The sequence below is a fragment of the Macrobrachium nipponense genome, chromosome 36 (genome assembly GCF_015104395.2).
Source record: "Macrobrachium nipponense isolate FS-2020 chromosome 36, ASM1510439v2, whole genome shotgun sequence".
Taxonomy (NCBI): Eukaryota; Metazoa; Arthropoda; class Malacostraca; order Decapoda; family Palaemonidae; genus Macrobrachium; species Macrobrachium nipponense.
In genome coordinates this window covers 3,020,539-3,046,327 of record NC_087220.1, presented here as the reverse complement: position 1 = coordinate 3,046,327, position 25,789 = coordinate 3,020,539, and the positions used below count along the sequence as shown (strand labels likewise).

The following is a 25,789-nucleotide window of genomic DNA, read 5'->3' as shown; positions in this document are numbered from 1 at the left end:
AATAGGTCACAGCGCCTTCCATGAAGAGAGGGAAAGTGAAGCTCTCCAAAAGGGAGGCTTCTACAGCGATAAGAGGACACCAAAGACGACTAGTTCATGCCGAACAGGGTGTTCCCAAAAGGAACACTGGAGAGGTGGAGTTCAAAACTTCTCAGTGATATCCATTCAGAACAGATTGAGTGTACATCTGGTGACATCCTAAGACTGAACCAGGAACACAGTCTCTCGTAAGCGAACTCTGGGGAGTAGACTCCGTAGAATTCCTCTTATTCCATTGTCCATCCTGGTGTAAACCAGGAATTAGAAGGAAAAAGGGAGGAGGAATGACAGTTCTCGCCTGCTCTTCTGTCGGAACTAGCAGGAAGGGGCGATAAAGCGTACGATCATAAACTTGCAGTGATAATAGCAATGCATAAACTTAGGAAACAAATTTGCATCTGCAATAAATGTTTCCTGAAAGGAAAGCAGAGGTTCTCACCCACCAAATGGAGGATTCTCTTCCACCAACTGGTTCGTTCGGATGAATGGGAGCAAGAGTTGAGTGGAGCTAAATGTGCCAAAAGTTGGCGAGAACTTGCAATGTTTTGCCATGCATCTTTCTCCAGGATCGAAACTTCATGAAGACAGACATCTAAAGTAGGGTGAATGACTCATACCCCTCTCCTGTCACATGCCAAAATCGGGACAGTGAGTTGTCTCTCCGGCACTGAATTTAGATGTACAATCTCCCATAGAGGTTTATACAATTTGAAGTGTCTTGCGAACAAGCTCTCTCTGACTCAGTATACTAGCTCTAGGGACGGAACCTCTAGACCTAGTGGCAGGAGAATGAACTGAAATTTGCACTCCTATAGCTTCCCAAAACACTACCCAGGTGTAAGTGTAACTGTTCCTAGCCCCGAAAGATTAGGATAACCTACAGGAGATCCAATTGCTTCCTCTATGAAAGGAGGCAGGTCCGAAAGAGAAGAGGCAGTAGAAGACGAGACTGACAAGGATGAAGGTGACAACCCATTCGTGTGAAACTCGATTATCTAACAGGATGACACTAGGACTGCATGAAGACTGCAACACGGGAAAGGAGGGTGCTATGCCATGGCAAAGAACCGACCTGATCGAGGGTACAGAGTTCATTCGGTAGAGCCAAGCCAAGTCGAGTGAGCTGAGCAGATCACAACCATGGAATTATGAATGGTAATCATCAGCAGGGAACTACCACTTCCCCCAATAGACTATTCTCCTTGAGGCTAAAGCCCCAAGGAGAAGAATAAAGAGGGATTCTGTGTCTGCTGTCCTGCCAATTCTAACCTTAAGGTACAAGACACTTGCTCATGGACCAAGGTGTTGGCATGCAGTTTCATGCTCTGAATAAACCCAAACCAAACTGAAGAGCAAAATCTTCTGTACTGGTAGAGGCATGTCTTGCTATCCAAGCACGTGTGATAGCGAGTTCTTGGCGAGAGCCTGAATTCATATGAATTCACATGCTTGATGAGATTCCAGACTCTCCCAAAGACAATTATCATGAAAACTTCTCACTTGAGTGCTCGGATATCGCAAGAAACCAAGCATTCGGTGAGCGCCAGCATTTCCAAGGGAACCAGGTGCTCGGGAAGACTCCCGAGTCTTGTAAAACAATAATCTTGTCTTACCCAAGTGCTTGGAAACAGATGAAACCAGTCACTTGATGAGCACATGGAAATTCCGGGAAAATCAAGCTTTCCCCAAGACTCCAGACTCTTGTGATAACAATTATCTGTAATGCCTGTCTCACCTGAATGTTTGGAAATCACAGAAAACAAAACGAGACTCCTGAATCTTGTCAGACGATCATCAGGAGAGGTCCTTCTTCGACTCCTGTATAAGTCGAGGAGGAACAGGCATAGAACCAGTCTTTTATGCGAGCAATTAAGACTGGATCAAGAGAGTGATTTAATAGAATAGGCACTCAAGGCTCCCAAAATGCAAGACCCATGGGAGACTGCAAATTGGAATCCTCCCAAAGGACGGAAAGATTCAGGGAGAACACTGTCTCCAGGTGTTCGAATCCTCAGAATCAGAACACCAGGTGGGAATCTACCAAGCACTGATGAGCACTCCTTTGTGCTGGCAGAAAGGGACGAGACACGTGAATGTCTCGTCCCTTCTCTCATCCTGTGACTGAACTGGGAGGGCCCATCAACGGTTCTGGATGCTCATGATTCAATAGAAACACAAGCACTCAGAATGACTTGCAAACGAGCATCCAACACAGCACCTGTTCAGAGGTGAACCTCTTAACAGGTGACCGGAATGCAAGCCGAAGCCTGCACTCCTGCTGCTCCCTAAACACAAGCCCAGGGGCAAGCGAATCGGTTCCTGAACCCGAAAGTTGGGAAAAGCCAATGGAAGATCCCACTGCCTCCTCAGAAGGAGGAAAGCCCTTTGAAATTTTGCAGGAGGACTTCTTAGGGAAGGAGAAGAATCCTTCCTCTTCTTTGCCTGAGGAGGCCGGTCCAGATTCCCAGGCCTCCTAGAGTTTCAGAAAAGGAAGGGAAGGTCGATAGAGGAGACATTCTTCAGCAGGACTTCTTCTGCAGGATGAAGAACAGACATCATCAGAAGTAGAGTTAATAATCACAAGGCAACTGGCATAGATGTTGTCCAGTGATAAAGCTTCAGGAAAACAGCAACATTTTAATATGATTCACAGCAGGGGAACTGTACACACACTCGAGGCCTATCATGTCACAGGTAGAATCTCAAGGGTTAGGATAACCAAAATGCGGAGATAGCCTTTCATCTTCTGCTGTGATTTACTAACACTTACTGTTAGCCTGCAGAAAAAGGAAAACGTGATTAATAAAGAAGGATACTCCTCTCATACCAAAGGGCAATGCCCTCCGAAACGAGAGGAGATCCCCAATCATCAACACCACACACACACACACACACACCTTTCCTCACTTGAGAAGCGAACGAAGAGGGCAAAGGAGAAGGAAGAATACTGGGTGAGACAAAACAAAGGGTAAACCTCCGAAGTCTCCCCTGGTGAATTCTCCTGGAGTGTAAGCATGAATCTCAAATTCAATAATAAATATATATACTGTTGTGCCCTTATTATTAAAGGGCAAAAGAAAGTAGGGTGCATATATACCTTCGCTGCTGATCCCTATATAGACACGAAAGGGACAGGCGGCTTGCAAGGCTATCACATAAAGTGGGTGTGCATATTAACAGTATTAATATTAATATCAAACACACTAAAATATTCAAAATATATCATCATCAAAACAATAAAAGAGAGATACCACCACGAAAATAGATTAACGGCAGTCAAGCAAGACTTCATGAAAACACGTCTTTATCTGAAGACAGCCAAAAACAAAATTGGAATGTTTACATCTGGGCCAGCAGGTCTCCCCACCTACCTGCTGGTAGGTGCTGCCTAACCCCCTTCAAGAATCTTATTGGCTGTGCTTCAGCTTTGCCGTAAGCAATTCCTATTGTAAAGAACTTCAGGTTTGTATATTGTGTAGGAACAAATGCCAGTCAGTGCATCATGAATAACTAACAGACTGGGTTTTGAACAAAGTGACTGAAGATTCTATATAGTTTACATTAAATACTACATATAATTCATGGACATTCTCTCTTACTGCAATGACTTCACTTTTATATCACTTACCTAGAATGTGTTCTTGAGGAAAATCAACACGATACTAAAGAAAACGTTCTTTCGCAGATTGTCATCAGTGATCATCCGTAACAATAGTACAGGTTATCTATGACAAAGAGATGTGATCTCCATTAGCACATAGAAGTTTTCTATACACAATACTATACCAATGAGATTGTATACTAATCACATAAAGCTTCATTGCAAATGTTAGACTAATGCTGTGCAAAACATGTATGAAAAAATCACAATTTTTAAAAGTGAACTGTATTTTTCATAACTATACAAACCTAGGTTGTTTACAATAGGAATTACTAAGGCATAACCTGGACACGGCTGCTGAATTCTTCAAACAAGGCGGTTCAGTAGTTAACTACCGGACCGGTCATTGGTAGTCCCTCCAACCGGATGCAATTCATTCCAATTTGCTTTTGGCCCAGGTAACAGATTGGCGGGTGGCAGTTTGTGTAAAGGATGTCAGGTTTGTATTGTTAGGAAAAACACAATTTACTTTAAAAAACTATGATTTGTTCCTACACAATATACAAACAGTCGGTCCTTTACAATAGGAAGACTTACTGATTGGAGGGAGGAATCTGAGTGTGCTCTAGTGAACCGACTGGGGTTCAGCCTACCTGGATTTTTCTTCCTGGTCATAAGAACAAGGAAGAGGAACCAACCACTGGAATCTGATCAGAGTTATGGAACTGCAAGATCAGAGTCAATCATCTGGGCTTTTCCCATAAGGGAGAGATGTGAGCCGTCATTATGGGGAGGCAAAGAACCATATGTTGGAGACTACAAGGCAAATACAAGTTATAGGTTTGTCTTATGTCAAAGCCCCCTTCCCAGCCTTGTAAGGGAAGGGCCGGTTAATTGCATCTATTGCTAATAAAAGGAATAGATAGGTTACTCTAAGGAGTGTCCTACCTTCATCTATGCTTGGTCCAGCATGTAACAGTCTGCATTACTCTCCGCCCCCGGTCAGGTAACACGTTATACTAGGTTAGGTTATTATTAGAACATTTACATTCATATTATATTGTCTTTCCTTAAAGGGCTCCGCTCCCGGTCAGGTAACACGTTATACTAGGTTAGGTTATTATTAGAACATTGTCTTTCTTTAAAGGGGTAATGGGGCCCCGGTCGGGTAACACATTCTGCAGGTTAGTTTAGGTTAGTATGCTAACCTATATGTTATTCTTCCTTTAACCCATTAACAGCCCATGCTGCCAAAATGCAACGCCTATTCCACGAATTTTTTAAAATTATCTTTGGAAATTTCCTTATCAGGTTATTTTCATAAGAATAGTAATGTTTTATATACCACTGGGATCACCAGAAAATGGCGATTATTACTGCAATAAACAAATTTATTTTTGCAAAGAGAACATATATATATTATTATATATTGCTACTTTCAAAATGCATGTTTTTCCCCTCTTTGAAATGGTCATGTAGAATTGTGCAACATTTTGTTTTTCAGATTCCATTAGAGATAAGCTTAGAATAGGATGTTTTTAAAATGTGTGTTCAGATTTCGCATTAACGTTCTTGTAAAAGAATATAGTACTAGTATCATGGTAAAGAGAGAGATCCTTGTCTTTTCAAAGCTGCAAATGTTTAACTTTTATGTCAGCACTTTAAAATTAGAGTCTGCGAGATCCGTTTACTTCCCTGCTCTGTCAGCGCGTTTGATAGCGAGCTCGTTGTCATCAAAAACATGTCAATCTTAATTATCGTTTACCCTCCGTTTCAATCGGGTACGTATCTGTTGAGCAGTCTTGTCTTGTACGCGTATGCTTTAATCAAAGCCACGTGCATGTTGCACATTATGTGTGTAAGATTGCGTCAGATTTCAGAACTTTCGAGAAGCTTTCGTGCCTAGAACGTTTTGAGACATCTGCTCTGTCATTTCCATAAAGGAAGAGATATTCATTCGATCTTAAAGACCTCGACCGGCAGTTAGAATCCTCCTTCTCTCTCTCTCACTCGACATCGAGATTATATTAACGTAAACGTAAATTTGGTCACTCATAACTTGTGAGAATTCTATATTTGATATTTCTTAGAATTTATTTAGTTTATTTAATTTCTTTTGTGAATCTGAACAAACATTTCGTAATGGCGCCTGGTTTTTTTTGTGAAAGTTGTAATATACAAGAGAAAGAAAGAAGTTGGTATACCAAAAAAGGTAAAGTGTGTTATATTTTTATTAGTTGCAACTAATAATGGATAGGGAGTGTGTTTAACTAATGACGGATAGGAATTGTGTTTGGTAAAAACTGTTGGTTACAGTTTTTGAGTGAAAAGATTTACACTTTTACACATTGCTGATATTTTTTTGTGTTTGTGTCTGTTCCATTGTTTGTGCACTTATTCATTTTCTTATTGAAGTGTGTCTTTTTGTTTTATATTTTCATTTGCATTCACCATTTAATTGACTTAGTTATTTTCATTGCTTTATCATTGCACATTTAATTAAATTTAACACTTGTGAATTGATTTGCATTTACTTAGAATTCTTTTCAAGTTTTATTGTTGTTTAGCACTTGTGAATTAATTTCAAATTTTCAATTATTGCCTAACACTTTTGAATTTTGATTGAATTAATTTTCTTGAATTTAATTTGTGATAAAATTAATTTTGATTTAATTTTACTTAATTTGATTCAAGAATTAATTAAACTTTACTTTGTTTTTCAAGTAACAGTAATTTTCCCTGATATTGTGAATTTCACTTATAAATTTTGAATTTAATAATAAATTTTGTATTTAAAATTTTTATAAGTGTTTTCTTTATCTTACACCAGTATAAATATATTTAATTATGATTATATTCATGTTAGGTAGAAACATAGAGTGGTAATTGATTTGCTTTCCTTCAATTTAATTGAAGTGACTTAGAACCAGGGAAGTACTTAGACTTCTGAAATCAGGGAAATACTTAGGAAACTTTTTAAAGTTGTTGATGGAGTGATGCCCTTTGATTAATTTAATTACTTACAGATTACCTCACAACCTGTTTGATGACTTAGTCTGATTTTCTGCAATACTGGTAAGTGTTAAGGGATCACTGTTGCCTTTAGAGTATTCAGTCGTTTAAACGTGTTATGAGGGTTCAGGTGTTTGGCTTTTGGTGAGGTAATATTTGATGCAATGGTAACCAGATACTTGCACTTCGTAACATTATTTAATGGTGCCCAGAGACCCGGGAAAGCAGATTTCATTATCACTCTAGAATATACTGGTGGTGTTAGGAATATATTTTGTTAGGAGAGTGACCATATAGTTTGTTTTGTATTTATTGTATTGAATTGTAAGTTGATAACTTAGAGGAAAATGGCTCAGTTCAATGTTCAGGAATTTTTAGCAGCTCCTTCCGTCCAAAGTTTTGTCTGAAACCACTCTGTCTAGAGCCACAGTGGAGCGCTTTAGCAGAGGCATGTGGTGGTTTTGTGTCTACTAGTATGGTAAAGGCACAAATAAGATGTATTGCTATGGAATCATTGATAAACTCTGTAGAATAACTGATGAAGATGAGTTAGAATTGGCTCAAGAGTTGTTGAATGTAGCACGTGCTGATCTCATAAATAAGCAAGCAGAAAAGAAAGAGAAAAGTGATGCAGAGTTAGAGCTTAGACGCATTGAAACAGAGGAGAATTTGATTAAGCTAAAAATGCTTGCTGAAAGAGAGAGAATGCAAGCTGAAAGAGAGAGAATGCAAGCAAAAGAAAGAGAATAGACAGGGAAAAACAAGAAAGAAGAGAAAGAGAAGAAGAAAAAGCAGCAGAAGAGGAAAGAGAAAGAATAAAAAGAGGAAAGAGAAATCGCAAGACATGAAAGGGAAATGGAATTAATAAGAGCTAGATCCACATTACCTGTAACACCGTCTAACCCTAACCAAGGTAATCAAGACCCTGTATTTGATGTAGTGAGAGTACAGAAGTTAATCCCTAAGAAGCTCCAGATGAGTTTTTTGATCACTTTGAGAAAGTGGCTTCAGGTATGGGATGACAGAGGATAAATGGTCAGTTTTGCTACAAAGTGTCTTGATTGGTAAAGGGAGAAGTGCTTATCTAGCCTTAACAGCTGATCAGTGTAAAGACTACAAGGTACTTAAACACAGTGTGCTACAAGTTTACCAGATGACCCCAGAGTACTACAATGAGAGATTCAGAAATTTAAGAAAATAAAAAGATGAGAAGGGAACCTCTAGATTATGCTTACAAAGTGAGAAGGTGTTTCAAACGTTGGGTAGAAGCTGCTAAAGTTAAAACTTTTAAAATTTTTGATGAGTTAGAAGAGTTACTTGTTCTTGAACAGTATCTTAAGGAATTCCTGAACATATAAGAGCCTATTTAAGAGAGAGAGAAGTGAAGAAACTTGACAAAGCCGCTACACTTAGTGAAGATTACAATATAATCAGTAGCAAACGTAATTACAATGTCAAGTACCAGAGTCAACAACGCCCAGGTTTTAAGTCTTATCCAAATAACAGGAACAAATTTAATGGGAAACCTTCAAGTGATACTACTAAGAGTACACAAGGTAATACAGCTCAGCAAATTAATGTGAAATCCTCATCCAGTTTTTCAAGACAGTTACAGAAACCTAATGTTGTCTGTTTCAAGTGTGGAAGAGTAGGACACTACAGTCAAGAGAGTGTTTTTTTTACCGGAATCAACAGCCGTCAAACCAGTTAGTCAAGTTGTGAAACAAACTACGAAGAGCAGTGTGGGCGAAAGAATCAGACTCCAGACAAGAATGAAACTAAACAAGCTGAATGTTTAGCAACCAGTGGAAATGTTACCTCAAGCAGTGAGTGGTTAAGCAGTTTGTGGAGGCTTTTTAAGCCATATATCTATGAGGGTATGCTGTCAACTCAAGAAGGAAGTATGCAGGTACCAGTCAAGATATTACGTGATACAGGGAGTAACCATAGTGTGGTAGTACGTGGTTCTCACCCTCAGTTGGAGAAGAGTCTCACAGGAGATTCAGTTATTTTGAAGGGTATAGGAGGAGAGGAAGTAACTCCTATATGCCGCTTACACCTGTCATGTGAATTGGTGACAGGGAATGTTGATTTTGCTGTAAAGGACTCACTAGCTGTGGAAGGTATACATGTTCTGTTGGGGATGAAGTTTGTGGTGTGCCCATTTATTCCTTGTCCTGTAGTGACAGACAAACCATTGAGGATTAGTCCTACAGAAGAGTTTGGAGAAGAATAACCCCCCACCTGTTTCCTAGTTGCGTAACTACCAGAAGTATGAAGAGGACTACGACTGTAAGTGAAGAAACTGAGGATTTACATACCCAAGAAGGATCAAGTGAAGGATCTTTGTGCTTAGAAGAATATTCCAGGGAAGTGAAGTTTCCCATAGTGCTGACCAAGAAGAGGATTATTCCCAAGATAAGGATGAAGAAGACGACGACGAAGAAGAATGAACCTGATGTTCCTGAAGAGACTCCAAGTAGTCAAAGTGTTGCTGAAGACAGTAGTGAAACTACAGTAGCTGAGTTAGCAGATATTGAGAATTCAACCCTTGAAGTTGGTCAAGTGACAAGAGAGAAGCTGATGGACTTGCAGAAGAAGGATGCATCGTTAACTGATTTGTTCTTCAGAGTTGTTGATCGAGAAGAGATGCAACAAACTCCTACCTGTTACTATCTGAAGGAATGTTTGCTGATGAGGAAGTATAGACCTACAGATATACCAGGAGATGCTGAATGGGGCGAATATCATCAAATTTTGATACCATATCCATGAGAAAGCAAGTGGTTGCAGTAGCTCATGAGTCTGGACATATGGGAATCAGGAAGACTGTGGAGAAGATCATGAAATATTTTTTCTGGCCTGGACTTCACAATGTTAGCAGGTTTTGTCGTAAGTGTCATACCTGCCAGATAGCTGGAAAACCGAATGAAACCATCAAGAAAGCCCCCCTACAACCTATAGAAGTTTAGAGGAGAACCCTTTAGCAAAGTGATTATAGATATGGTTGGACCGCTGCCGAAGACAAAGAAAGGGAAAATGAGTATTTATTGACATTAATGTGTCCTGTGACAGGTATCCGAGCAATCCTGTTAGAAACATATCTGCCAAGATAGTTGCTGGAAAAACTTGTGGAGTTTTTTCTCAAGTTTGGTATACCAGAAATTGTACAAAGTGATAGAGGAACGAACTTTACTTCAAAGTTATTCCAGGATGTGATGAACTTATTAGGGGTGAAACAACAGTTATCAACCGCCTATCATCCAGAAACTCAAGGTGCCTTGGAAAGGTTCCACCAGACATTGAAAAGTATGCTGACAAAGTATTGTTCTGAGTCAGAAAAAGAGAATGGGATGTTGGTTTACCATTAATGTTGTTTGAAGTTAGGAATGCTTATCAAGAAAGTATGGGATGTTCACCTAATGAGATGATTTTTTTTTGGAAGAGAAGTGAGAGGACCGTTGAGATTCTTGCAGAAAATTGGGAAGAAAATCAAGAGGAAAGCCAAGCAGAGTATGTCAAGAACTTAAGGAAGAGGTGAAAGAGATTAGAAAATCTCTTTAGAAAACTTGAAAATGAGTCAAGAGAAAATGAAAAGGAGATTTGATGCTAAGGCTAAGCTAAGAAGTTTTAGTATTGGTCAACAAGTGTTAGTGTTCTTACCTGTCAAGAGATTTCCCCTCACTAATAAATTTCAAGGTCCTTACCAGATAATTCAGAAGTTAAGTGATAGAACTTATGTGATTGAAACACCAGAAAGAAGAAGAAAACAAAGGAAGATACATGTGAACCTCTTGAAACCTTATTTCTCAGAAACTAAAACTGAAAACTGTGTCAGTAAACCCAGACAACTTTATCTACAGAAGACGATGATGGCTACGAATTAGGAGCTGCAAGCAAGATGAATAATTCTTCAATTTTGGAAAATTTGGAGGATAAATTGAAACATCTGAGTGTTGAACAAGATGAAGACTTAAGTGACGTAACTAGAAGTTTTCCAGAAGTTTTTACAGATGTGCCTAGACGTACTGATCTGACCAAGCATGAAATCAAAGTTCAAGAAGATGGAAAACCTTTCAAGCAAAGAGCCTATCGCTTATCACCGTATCATCGAGATGTTTTGAAGAAAGAAGTTGAGTATTTGCTGCAACATGGATTAGCAGAACCCAGTTCAAGTCACTTCAGTTTCTCCATGTGTGTTAGTGAAGAAACCAGATGGTTCATTTAGGATGTGTAATGATTATAGAAGCTGAATTCTATCAGTGTGGCTGATAATTATCCTTTGCCTCTTATAGATCAGTTACTTGATAATATTGGGCAAGCCAAGTTTGTTTCCAAGATAGACTTGTTGAAAGGATATTATCAAATTCCCTTAGATGAGAATGCGAAGCTGCTGTCAGCTTTTATTACTCCTTTTGGGACTATATCAGTATACTGTTTGCTGCCGTTTGGTCTGGATGAATGCACCCGCACATTTCAACGAGTGATGGATCAACTGCTAGGATCAATAGAAGGAGTAGGTATATACCTAGATGACATCGTGATTTACTCTACAACGTGGGAAGAACATCTGAAGATTCTGAAGAAAAGAAAGTTTTCAAGAAACTACAAGAAGCAGGATTAAACAGTCAACCTAGAGAAGAGTGAGTTTGGAAAGGCAACTGTACAGTATCTTTTTGGGTTTGAAGTTTGGGGAAAGGCCTTTTCTTGCTCCAGTAAATGCTAATGTAGAAGGTATCCGTAAGGCTACCCCACCTACTACCAGGAAACCAAAAAACTACAGAGATTTTTAGGCATGGCTGGTTTCTATCGTCGTTTTTGCCCAAATTTCTCAGCTGTAGTAGCTCCCTTGACAGACTTAACTAGTCCCAAAGCTAAGTTTATTTGGACTCCAGAGTGTCAAGAATCCTTTGAGAAGGTAAAAGCCATTTTAACTTCAAGACCAGTACTTCAAGCTCCAGACTTCGACAAGAAATTTGTGATACAAGTTGATGCGTCAGACTGTGGTGTTGGAGCTGTTCTACTTCAAGAAGATGAAAAATAATATCTACCATTCCTGTATGCTTCATGTCTACAAAATTGAAAAAAACATCAGAAAGTATATTCGACAATTGAGAAGGAAACTTTAGCCTTAATCACCGCATTGAAAAATTTGAAGTGTATGTGAATAGACCTAGGAATGAAGAAATATTAGTGTTTTCTGATCACAATCCACTGTCATTTATCCAGAAAATGAAAAATCACAATCAAAGACTGACCAGGTGGTCTTTGTGCCTGCAACAGTATAACTTAAGAGTGCAGCACATTAGTGGCAAAAACAATGTAGTTGCTGATTATTTATCTCGTTGCTAATCGTTGGATTCAACACCGTGATAAAAAATCTTCTGGGGGGAGGTATATTATATATTGCTACTTTCAAAATGCATGTTTCCCCTCTTTGAAATGTCATGTAGATTGTGCAACATTTTTCTCAGATTCTAGATAGCTTAGAATAGGATGTTTTAAAATGTGTGTTCAGATTTCGCATTAACGTCTTGTAAAAGAATATATATATAACGTAAAGAGAGAGATCCTTGTCTTTTCAAAGCTGCAAATGTTTAACTTTTATGTCAGCACTTTAAAATTAGAGTCTGCGAGATCCGTTTACTTCCCTGCTCTGTCAGCGCGTTGATAGCGAGCTCGTTGTCATCAAAAACAAAAACATGTCAATCTTAATTATCGTTTACCCTCCGTTTCAATCGGGTACGTATCTGTTGAGCAGTCTTGTCTTGTACGCGTATGCTTTAATCAAAGCCACGTGCATGTTGCACATTATGTGTGTAAGATTGCGTCAGATTTCAGAACTTTCGAGAAGCTTTCGTGCCTAGAACGTTTTGAGACATCTGCTCTGTCATTTCCATAAAGGAAGAGATATTCATTCGATCTTAAGACCTCGAGGCAGTTAGATCTCCCTCTCTCTCTCTCGCTCTCTCTCTCTCACTCGACATCGAGATTATATTAACGTAAACGTAAATTTGGTCACTCATAACTTGTGAGAATTCTATATTTGATATTTCTTAGAATTTATTTAGTTTATTTAATTTCTTTTGTGGAATCTGAACAAACATTTCGTAACGGCGCCTGTTTTTTTTTTTGTGAAAGTGTAATATACAAGAGAAAGAAAGAAGTTGGTATACCAAAAAAGGTAAAGTGTGTTATATTTTTATTAATTGCAACTAATAATGGATAGGGAGTGTGTTTAACTAATAACGGATAGGAATGTGTTTGGTAAAAACTGTTGGTTACAGTTTTTGAGTGAAAAGATTTACACTTTTACACATTGCTGATATTTTTTGTGTTTGTGTCTGTTCCATTGTTTGTGCACTTATTCATTTTCTTATTGAAGTGTGTCTTTTTGTTTTATATTTTCATTGCATTCACCATTTAATTGACTTAGTATTTTCATTGCTTTATCATTGCACATTTAATTAAATTTAACACTTGTGAATTGATTTGCATTTACTTAGAATTCTTTTCAAGTTTTATTGTTGTTTAGCACTTGTGAATTAATTTCAAATTTTCAATTATTGCCTAACACTTTTGAATTTTGATTGAATTAATTTTCTTGAATTTTGTGATAAATTAATTTTGATTTAATTTTACTTAATTTGATTCAAGAATTAATTAAACTTTACTTTGTTTCAAGTAACAGTAATTTTCCCTGATATTGTGAATTTCACTTATAAATTTTGAATTTAAATAATAAATTTTGTATTTAAAATTTTTATAAGTGTTTTCTTTATCTTACACCAGTATAAATATTTAATTAATGATTATATTCATGTTAGGTAGAAACATAGAGTGGGTAACAACTGATTTGCTTTCCTTCAATTTAATTGAAGTGACTTAGAACCAGGGAAGTACTTAGACTTCTGAAATCAGGGAAATACTTAGACTTTTAAAGTTGTTGATGGAGTGATGCCCTTTGATTAATTTAATTACTTACAAGATTACCTACACCTGTTTTGATGAACTTAGTCTGATTTTCTGCAATACTGGTAAGTGTTAAGGGATCACTGTTGCCTTTAGTGTATTCAGTCGTTTAAACGTGTTATGAGGGTTCAGGTGTTTGGCTTTTGGTGAGGTAATATTTGATGCAAGGTAACCAGATACTTGGCACTTCGTAACAATATATATATACAGTGGTACCTCGAGATACGAAATTAATCCAGTTCACCGAGGTCGGCCTTCGTATTATGAGTTTTTTGTATCTTGGAACACATTTTACATGTAAAATGGCTAATCCGTTCCAAGCCCTCCAAAAACACCCCAGTAAATTATATTTCCAGGCCTAAAACACATGTTCTAGGGTTACAACGCCGATCCAACGGAAGAAATATGACTCCAAAAAGACAATACTGTACATACTTGAGTAATATTCAACTGCATGTAATGTTCAACCCCATTTTATTACGACTTTAGCATACTATGTCCCCCTTAGCAATAAGCCTAGCCTATGTTAGCGGTTGCTACTGTAGCCTAGTCTATGATTCTGACATCTAAACCTAAGAGCTAAAAGCTTAGAATATGCCAATAAAATGTATAAATACTCAGGTATGTACTCATTTCAAATAAAAATTATTAATTAATCATTAACTATAATACACAAACAAACAAAAAAACAAACCTTCCAATCGATTGTTTACATTCAGCTCTTACCTGTCTTACGCAGTATCGAACGAGCGCCAAGTAATCATTTTTCCTAGCACACAGTAAGCCATAAATTGTCATTAGTATCTCTCTTCAACTAATGAAACTACCAAACAAGTATAAATAAAACCAACTCAGTTTTATTCTTTTTATTCTATCTTTACCTAATGGAGATACCGAGTTACTGACAGCTATAATGAAACATACGTATACGTAACGTAATAATAAAGCAGAAGAAGAATTCTAAAAAATACGTATTTGTTGGTAGTCTGATTTATTTTATATTTTATGATATCTAATTCACAATTTTTTTATTAAATGTATTGCATGTACTCATTTCAAATAATTATTAAGTAACCATTAACTATATAAACAAACAAAAAAAAGCTTCCAAACGTCTGTTTACATCCAGCACTTACGAGTATCGAACGATCGACAAGCAATCACTTTACACAGTAAGCCATAAATTTTCATTATCTCTCTTCAAACTACTGAAACTACCAAAAACAGTATAATAACCATTCATTTCTATTCTTTATTCTATCTTTAACTAATTTTTTTTTTAGTTAAATATATTGCATGAATAAGTTTTTCAATTTACAGCATCCTTTTACCAATAGAATACTTAAAGCACAAGGGGTAGATGCTGACCAATATGAGAGCAGGACCTTATGGGGTGACTAGCATCAGGAACCAATGGGAGAGCAGGAGGATGGTGGCGAGTTTACTCAGTTTTGGGCGGCGCGGGAGTTTTAAAATTGTTCTCGATGGTCCGGGGGCGAATCTCGGGACTTTACAGCAACAATCTTTCGTATCTTGAAAACTTTTCGTATGTAGAGCAGTAAAATTTTTCGCATTGGCTTTTGTGTCTCGAGTTTTTCGTAACTAGAGCCTTTCGTATCTCGAGATACTACTATATAGATATATATATATATATATATATATAATATATATATATATATATATATATATTATATTTATATATTTATATATATATATATATATATATTTTATATATCATATATATATATATATTATATATATATATATATATATATATATATATATATATACATATATATTGTGAAATGTAAAGGAAAATCACAATTTCTGAAAGTAAATTGTATTTTCCTAACTATACAAACCTGAGGTCCTTTACATAAGAAATTCTTTCAGCGCCAGCTGGAACTTGGTCGTAAGATTCAATAACAAGGTAGTTAGGCAGTAACTGCTTGTCCGATGGTCGGGAGTCCCGCCTGACTGGATGTGCACATTACACTTTGCTTTAGGCCCAGGAACAGAGTGAGGGGTGGCATGAGGTGGGCCTATATGTAAAGGACCTCAGGTTTGTATAGTTATGAAAAATACAATTTACTTTCAAAAATTGTGATTTGTTCCTACGTTTTACAAACTATCGGTCCTTTACATAAGGAAGACTCAATTATTGGTGGGAGGAATCTGAGTCTTGTGAACAGACTGGTGTTCACCCAACCTGAGCTCCCTCCCTGGTCGTAAGAGCATGGGGGGGAACCTAGCCTCTGTCCAACTGATCAGAGTGAGATACTGTAGGATCAGTGGCCAGACCTCTGGACCAATTCATAAGAGGGAGGCATGCATACCTCTTATGAATAGCAAGCAAGAACTTCAAATCATAAGTAAGAGGCCAAATATAAAGCATTGGGTTTGTTTCTTACTGTTGTTTGCTTCCCCCTTTGTTAGGGAAGGGACAGATAAATGCTTCTATCCCTAACTAAAGAGATTGGATGGAGCTCAGTTATGTAGCTTACCTGCACTATCATCCTGTCCATCATGTGATAACTGCTACTTTCTGCCCACAGGAAGAGGGAAGAAAAGAGAAGGAAGAGGAGCCAGTCACACTCTCATTCATTCTCCATTCACGCAATATCACAAGGACGAGATGCCACCTTGTCCTGTTAAAGGAGCTGGGTAAGCTACACAACTTGTCGAGCAGCCACCACAGGTCCCAAGGAAAGAGTGTCCAGGGACCTATGGGCAATATCCCGAAGGTAGAAAGAGGTGAAGGTGGTCTGGTTGGAACACACCCCTGCCTTCAGCACCTGTGCAACTGACAAGTTCTTGCGGAATGTAAGGGTAGGACTAATACCTTTAACTTCGTGGGTTCTTGAACGAAAGGCACTGGTGCCGGTACTCCTTTCGGAGTTGTACACTTTCCTAATCACCTCACGAAACCAGAAAGAAATAGTGTTCTTTGACACTTCTTTCTTGGTCACCCCGGTGCTAACAAAGAGGTTTCGACACTCAGGCCTGAGCGGTCGAGTTTTCTTCAGATAGTGGCGTAGCATTCTAACAGGACAAAGTAGCATCTCTTCCTTATCATTACCAGTAAAGTCCTCTAGGGAGGGGATCGTGAAGGACTCGAACCTGACGTCAGGGACCGAATGGTTCTGAGTCTTCGCTACAAAATCCGGGACGATATCGAGCGTAACTGATCCCCATCCCCTCGAGTATTCGACATCAAAGGAAAGACCATGAAGTTCCCCTACTTTCTTCGCCAGTGTCAGGGCCAGCAGAAAGACGGTCTTGAGGGTCAGATCCCTGTCTGACAACTCCCGGAGAGGCTCATAAGGTCAACGAGTCAAACTCCTTAAAACAAGAGTCACGTCCCACTCAGGGGGCCTGACTTCCCTGGGTGGGCAAGACCTCTCAGAGCTCCTCATTAGGAGAGATACTTGCATGGAAGAGGAAATATCAACTCCTCACAGCTTAAGGACTAGAGCCAGAGCGGCTCTGTATCCTTGGTGAAGAAAGACGAGGAAATCCGCTCCCTGCTGAAGAGTGGCTCTGAGCGGAGAGAGACCCCGTCTACGACACCAACCACAGAAGATGGACCACTTTCCCTGGTATACCGCTGCAGAGGACTGTCTGAGGTATACAGCCATCTCTGTTGCTGCTCGGCGAGAAAAGCCTCTCACTCGCAAGATATGGTGGATAATCGCCAGCCATGAAGACACAGGGAATGTACTGCCTGGTGGTACTGTTCCACATGTGGTTGACACAGCAGGTTGAGCCATGGGGGAATCTCTCAAGTCCGAAGGAGCTAGCAGGTCCGGATACCAAGCAGCCTGAGGCCATTTGTGTGCCACCAGAATCATCCGAAGATTGCTGGTGACCAGCACCCTGCTGATCACCTTGCAAATCAGACAGAACGGGGGAAAGGCGTACACTACGAGGTTGTCCCACGGATGATGGAACGCGTCCTCTGCAGCTGCAGAGAAGAAAACCGGAAGAAGTTTTCTGCTGTGCCAGGTGGTGAAATGTTAAATGGAACCTTAATAAACAAACTTATATTACAAGTGAGACAACAATCTTCATTACAACGATATAAACTGCTCAGATTTTTTTTACTCCGTGTGTGTGTGTGTGTGTGTGTCTTTCTCCAACCATTCCTAATAACTCCGCCCACCAAACGAACTCCAGAACTTATTGGTGGAACTCTTGTTAGCAGAGAAGGGGTTCTCCCCCCCCATCTCCCTCAGTAAACACTGTTACCATGTAATTTTTCGAAGTCTCGCAAGACGGTGTACCAGGGAAACCTGTGTCCAACTGTACATGATATACCATAGTATACAATAGGCTAACTCTTGTTAGTGATATTCGGGTAGTTTACAGATCCGGGGACAGATCCTACAATTCCAGAACCATTACCCCAAATAACAAAATGCATAGAATAAAAGTTGTCCAGAATTCCAAAATATACCCGAAAAGTCACTTATCCGACCAATTTACACCAAAATACCATCCGCCGATATTTCCCGTGAAACGTAAATTTTCTAAGTACCCACTTGATGTGAAGGCTGACACGGCGGTCGTAGCTCCTGTAGTTCTTGAGTTGGCCGCAGACAGGCACTGTACGTCGGCCCGCCCCCGACGATGGAATTTTAAATCAAACCAATCCTGTATCAGGTTGACCCAGGTCATCCCCAAGGGACATGGATTAACTTCCTTCCAACCAATAAAAACGTGTCCCATGAATATGACTCAGACAATCATACCTGCAGTCACAAAATTTGCCCTTTTCGTTCTCCACCGCCGTCATGGATAGAACGCACGCAGTACTATTTCCCAAAAGTGTTACAGCAGACGAGTTCGATCAATATACGCATTTGTATATTGGTATTCTGATCGAGTTCCTACGAAACACCAACGAATTTATGAAGTGGTTGTACAGAGAAGGGTTACTTGGGGACTATTCGGGGCCAACCGATATACATGTGGCGCTGTACAAACAGCAAGTGCGGTAAGAAGGTATCAGTTCGGCACGGGTCCTTTTTTGAAAAGTCGCTTTTGTCCTTAGAAACAATTATGATATTAATATTTTGTTTCACCAAGAAAATCCCACAGTGTGTTGTAACGGATTTGGTTATGCCTCTAGCACCTAACACCATGGTGGATTGGTATAATTTTTGTAGGGATGTATGTTGCCAAATCCTGTGTGCTGATAATAAGAAAATCGGTGGTCCTGGTCATATTGTTGAGATCGACGAATCTAAATTTAGGAAACAGAAGTACAACCGTGGCCGAAAGATGGACAGATCTTGGGTGTTCGGTGGCATTGACCGACAGACACGTGAGACCTTTTTCAAGTTGGTTCCTGACCGTTCTGCCGAAACTCTGATCCCGGTGTTGCTTGATAATGTACTTCCAGAAACCACAATTGTATCTGATTGCTGGAAGCCATACAGCAAAGTCCGGGATCATTATTTTGCGCATAATGTCATGAACCACAGTGTTAACTTCGTTAGCCCGGACGACCCGAATGTACACACGAACACTATAGAATCGCAGTGGCGTGTTCTTAAACGGAGCGAGCTACCGAGACACGGTATGCAGAAAGAACTTTACGAAAGCTATTTTTCTACGTACTGTATCCAGAAGCGGTATCTACAAGATGTTCCGTGTCCATTTCGGGCGTTCCTGAAATTGATCAAACATGTCTATCCGCTCAAAAGCCGCCCGACATCCCCATCTCAAATTGGATTTCACGGACCGAAACAATAAGACCAGGACCTTCTACCAGCGAGCCACGTGATCCCCCATCAGTTTCAAAGAGGCTGAGACTGATGCCTTCATGTACCCCTTCATGGTCCTCGGACAGCAGCGACTTTGAAATGTGAATAAGGTAAGTTGTACATTAATTTTTGTTAGCCTTAAAACTAGTGTTTCGTTTATTTCGAAGCCAGTACTGAAGCATGTGTTCGAACAGTAGTGTTTCGGTTAGTTCGAAGTCAGTACCGAAGCACGTGTTCGAACAGTAAGGCCGTGGCGAACGAGGAAGGTGTTTAATGTTACAGTTATGGGGGGATTTAGAGCCTAAGCTAGTCATGTTTTTTTGTATGTACTGTGGCTAATTCACTGTAACCCCTGTGGCTACCGCGCGCAGCGCAACACTACCTCTTGCCAGAACATGTTGGGCTTGCCAAGAATCTTTAAATATACGGATAAGGCACAAAGCGCCGTTCCGCCACGGCCTTACTGACAGCACACATAAACATATTCACCGTTAACAAATAATTTATCAGTAATACTGGTTAGTCATAGCCTAGGCTAGTCTGTCTTTTACATGTAAAGTAGTGGTTCAAAGTTATGTATGCAAAGTAAGGGGTCTTAGCATCTAATTTAATGTCGGTTAGTGGTAGCCTAGGCTAGACGTTTTACATGTAGGCTAGTCGTTCAAAAGTTCTGCAATGTAAGGGGTCCTAGGCTAGCCTAGCCTACGTCAACCTTGAATGCAGAGTAAGAGGTCAAACTTTTGTATTCAGGGTAAAGGGTCTGGGTCTCAAAACCGGGAATTGAGAGTTTCGTGCGCTGTGAAAGTCTGAGGCCGCTTCCCTCTTTACCGTTTGTTGTTTTTTAGGCTTTATTTTTACTGGGTCAACTTCAAAAACGGGCAAAAACGTTATTCTTAGCAATTTTTCCCCACGAAAATCGATTGTCCCCAGATCTGTAGTGTCTCCCTCAAGGATTTACTCGCAGGCTAATGGTAAGTTTAGGCTATAAGATTCCATAGGATCTCATTACTGCAGGCTACAGGATGCCTTTACCCTGCATCATGGCCTACTTTATCTTAAGACCGGAAGGTTTACAGCAATTTCACCTATAACCCTATAGCCTAGGTTAGGGTATAGCCCTATGTCATAGGTTCTTTTTCAATTGATCAAGAGACGAGAGTAAAGGAGGTTTTGTGCTACAAAATAACTGGTGCAAATTGTGTTTCTCACCAGTATTTGTTGTTTTTATTTACAGGTATTTTCCTAGTTACGATAGGGTTAGGTTCTAAAAAACCCATCATTTGTTGGAAAAATCGTATCTTGAATATAACCTACCCTACACTGCTGTAATCAGTACCATCCTTATTTATATGGTAGCCTAGCTTACACTACACAGCATACTCTATATAGGCATATACAGTATAGCAAGTATTTAAATCAGCTAATTCTCTAGGTTCAATGCAGATTGACAAATGATAATTGAGTAAAAAGAGAAAATGAATATCACTAACAAGAGTTAGCCTATTGTATACTATGGTATATCATGTACAGTTGGACACAGGTTTCTCTGGTACACCGTCTTGCGAGACATCGAAAAATTACATGGTAACAGTGTTTACTGAGGGAGATGGGGGGGAGAACCCCTTCTCTGCTAACAAGAGTTCCACCAATAAGTTCTGGAGTTCGTTTGGTGGGCGGAGTTATTAGGAATGGTTGGAGAAAGACACACACACACTCGGAGTAAAAAAAATCTGAGCAGTTTATATCGTTGTAATGAAGATTGTTGTCTCACTTGTAATATAGGTAAGTTTGTTTATTAAGGTTCCATTTAACTTTCGGCCAAGACGTTATCTTATCATGAAATATAGTTAGTTTCACTTAGACAGTCATGGGTTACAGTGGGCCAGGCTAAGCTACAGCCTACAGTCTACAGGCTGCCAGTAACCTGTTTTACCAGACCCCATAGAAGGCTACGGCCTATAGGGTAACCCAGGGGTACCATAACTTTAGAGGTTAATGATACAATCTATAAACCTATAAACAATATAACTCACCGAAGCAAAGGTCATCCATCTCATAGGTAGGTACTTACTTAATGATTATTGACTGATGCTCTAAGCCCAAGACAACACTTGCACTCTTCATTCCTGACTCTCACGATCCTTTCAGACCCACATTATAACAGTAATTATCAGTTATCTATGTATTTTATCAATTATTATGATTAATTATGAATTGTCTCTATTATTGAGACGGCAATTATTATAGAAGATAAAAGACCTTCGAATAAAAGTTATGCTACTAAGGCAGTCAATGGCGTCGCTTTGTTGACATTTTCGGAGTTTTCTATTTAACAGTGTATACGTTTGTGGTTCTGGTTTAGAAGTGGTTTCGGTTCTTTTCATTCATTCTAATAAGTTAATTGGTGGATAATTGTTGATAATCAGTGGGAAAATAATGAAAAATTTAGATAAATTACTAACAAACTGGATAATCTCATGGTAATTATTAAGGCAAATAATGGATTCAGGTAATAACAGTTTGTTTACGTTTTAGGCGTCGTCTACTAATGACTTTTCATTTGTGGTTCCGGTTTGAATTTGATGTTTTGATAAAAAACCTAATTGATGGAAAGGAAAAATTTCGATGTAATCATTGGAGAAATAATTAAAAAAAATATAGATAATTTATTTGATTGAGATATAATTAGGATGAATAATGATTAATACCCCGGCAATATAGAAACATAGTCGGCCGCAGGTCCTGCATTATTATCTTTTGGATTTTTTCATTATGAACAGATGCAAAAGAGACAAATACTAAATTTAACTTGGGTTATCTGCAATTATGGTATTAAAATTTTACTAAGCTTTTATGTCATAAAATCAAAGACAAGTTGGCCTAAGTGATGAAGATTAAAGTGAAGTTATCATCAAGAATTTGGTAGATAATCCAAGAAAACCAAATAGTTTTAAATTCTATAACAGTGAACAGATAACGAAAGCTTGAAGCTGTCAAGAAATTACGCATTACTAACCCTCTTACGCCGATTGGACGTATTAAACGTCGAGTCAAAATGTCTCCTGTATGCCGATTGGATGTATTATTCGTCGACTCAAAAAAGTTTTTTTTTTAAATTCGCGGAAAAATACTTATAGGCCTACCAGCCGAAAACTTTTGAATCACGCCCCTTGGGGGATGCTGGGAGTACACGGATCAAGGCGTTGTTTTGTTTACAATCGTTCTTATCGCACTAAAAAGTATCAGTGACACATCTCAAAAATTATTTTGTCACTTTGACATAAATTTTGCACCGTTTTAAATTATCCGTTGCATGGAGTATTATATATGAAAATGTGCGCAATTTCATGTAGAATACAACAAAAAAATATTCATGATTGTAGCTTTTATCAATTTTGAAATATTTTATATATATATATATGATAAGTGCAAAAATTTTAACCTTTGGTCAACTTTGACTCTAACAAAATGGTCGAAAAACGCAATTGTAAGCTAAAACTCTTATATTCTAGTAATATTCAATCATTTGCCTTTATATTGCAACAAATTGGACGTTTCTAGCACAATATTTCGATTTATGGTGAATTTATGAAAAAACTTTTTCCTTACGTCCGCGCGGTAACTCTTCTGATAAATTTTTTCGTGCGATTGTCGTAATGTTTGCACCATTTTAAATTTGCCGTTACATAAAGTTTTATGTATGGAAATGTGCGCAATTTCATGCACAATACATCTAAAAACAATCCATAGTTGTAGCTTTCATCAGTTTTGAAATATTTTCATATAAATAACGATAAGTGCAAAAATTTCAACCTTTGGTCAACTTTGACTCTACCGAAGTGGTCGAAAAACGCAATTGTAAGCTAAAACTCTTATATTGTAGTAATATTCAATCATTTACCTTCATTTTGCAACGAATTGGAAGTCTCTAGCACAATATTTCGATTTATGGTGAATTTATGAAAAAAAAAACATTTTCCTTACGTCCGCGCGGTAACTCTTCCGAAAAAAATAATAAAATTCCGTACGACTGTCGAAATGTTTGCACCATTTAAAAATTAGCCATTACATAAAGTTTTATATATGAAAATGTGAGCAATTTCATGTAGAATACAACGAAAAATGATTGAAGGTTGTAGCTTTTCTCTTTTTCAAAATATTTGCATATAAATCACGATAAATAGAAAAAAAAACCACGTTCTGTCAACTTTGACTCTACCGAAATAGTCGAAAAACGCAATTGTAAGCTAAAACTCTTACAATCTAGTAATATACAGTCATTTAGCTTCATTTTGAAACAAATTTGAAGTGTCTAGCACAATATTTAGATTTATGGTGAATTTTTAAAAAAAACTTTCTTTCCCTCCACGCGCCGATTCGCAGCCGCAAATCTCCGAAATGCGTACGTCGCATTCTCCTAATATTTGCTCCTTTTCATATTAGGCATTTTATAGAGTTTCATATATGAAAATGTGCGTAAATTCATGAAAAATACAAACAAAAATATTTGAAGGTTGTAGCTTTTCTCATTTTTGCAATATTTGCATATAAAAAATATATATATAAAAATTTTGACATTTGGTCAACTTTAACTCGTCCGAAATGGTCAAAAGCTGCAATTCTAAGCTAAAACTCTTACAGTATCGTAATATTCAATCATTTGTTGTCATTTTGAAACAAATTGGAAGTCTCTAGAACAATATTTAGATTTATGGTGAATTTAAAAAAAAAAAAAAAATTTACGTCCGCGCATTACGAATTCATGCATCATTTTGTGATAATATTTTTTCTGTGTTGCTTTGATCGTTTTACAATGTGTTATATATTAAAATTATTGCAATTTAGTGTACAATACAACGAAAAAAAAATAACTCGTTAGCTTTAATCGTTTTTTTCACAGCTTGATTTGAATACAATTATGTATGAATTTTTTTTTGCCACCATATATCGCATTATTTATATATGATAATGATATTTTTTTCATTTCTGATGGTTGCATACTAAACATCAGGCAATGACAAAAAAAGGAGCCAAAAATGAACTCTTAATCTTGAAAACTAAGTGCGCTGTGATTTTTTGAAAAAATTATTTTTTCCACTTCCGCACTCACTCCAAACCCGCCTCGGCATACGGGAGACATTTTGGTTTTTAGGGCTTAGGCGTAAGAGGGTTAATAGAAATGACATAAGTGCAGTTAACAATCATCAATCATAGAAAAACTTCAAGTCCCTGACATCAATGGTACTTCCGTTTTCTTTATTGAGCATAAGGATATGTTGTCGGAAATTGCAAATGCTAAATCATATATATATATATATATATCTATAATATATATAATATATATATATATTTATATTATAAATATAGTGTATAAATATATATTAAATTATATATATTATTAATATATATATATATATATATATATATATATATATATATATAGATATATATAGTATATATATATGATATATATATATATATATATATATAGTATATATATATATATATATATATATATATATATATATATATATATATATATATAGTTTGTATATATATATTATATATATTTAATATATATATATAGATATATATATATATATATATATACACATATATATAATATATATATATATATATATGTGTGTGTGTGTGTGTGTGTGTGTGTGTGTGTGTATGTACGTATGTATGTATGTATTGCCGAGTATATTTGACCCTTTGGCACTGGTTTAATTAAAATAAAACAAGCGGCAACCCTCTTAACTTTAGTTGCTGGCTATCTATCTGCAAATGGTATCAAGCTAAGATATAAGCTGGGCTAATGAATCCTCGTAGATACAAAAGTATACTTTTTATTTCCCAAACTAACTAAACATGATAAGGAACAAAGTGATTAAAAGAGACTTAAATTAAGAACTAAGTCTGACCTTTAAAAGACCGTAAACTGTCATTCTACTCTCCTGAATTAGACTAAGTAATCACCCCTAAAACTCACAATCTATTTGTTTTTACATTTAAATAGTCAAGTCTTTTAGAGAATCCCATTCTCTTGTATAATGCCATGAACCCATCTGAAATAAAGAGACATATTTGTTACATTTCCCACCATATAAATAAATATTAGATAAATGTGTACACACTACACTTCTCTCTCTTTTCAAAGGGCAACTTTTTCTTAGTCTTTTAAGTTACCGTACCTTTTACAATGGGCGTGTCCTCAAGACCCCCAAAACCGTTCTGCATCTTAACACTGACAAAAAGAGAGTGTCACCTTTCTCTAGGATCTCGGGCTGTTGGGGCCATTTATTACACGCACAAACCCATGCACACATCCAGTCATGCCTTTGAAATGGCATAGCAACTGAGAATCTCACCCAGGCTCTAAAGGGTCATCAGC

At 37.8% G+C, this 25,789-nt stretch overlaps 1 pseudogene; it reads right to left on the bottom strand.

Moving 5' to 3' along the window:
- Positions 1–21,690, bottom strand: part of LOC135203501 (zinc finger protein OZF-like) — a 36,398-nt pseudogene extending 14,708 nt beyond the window's left edge.
- Between the last annotated feature and the right edge of the window lie 4,099 nt (positions 21,691–25,789).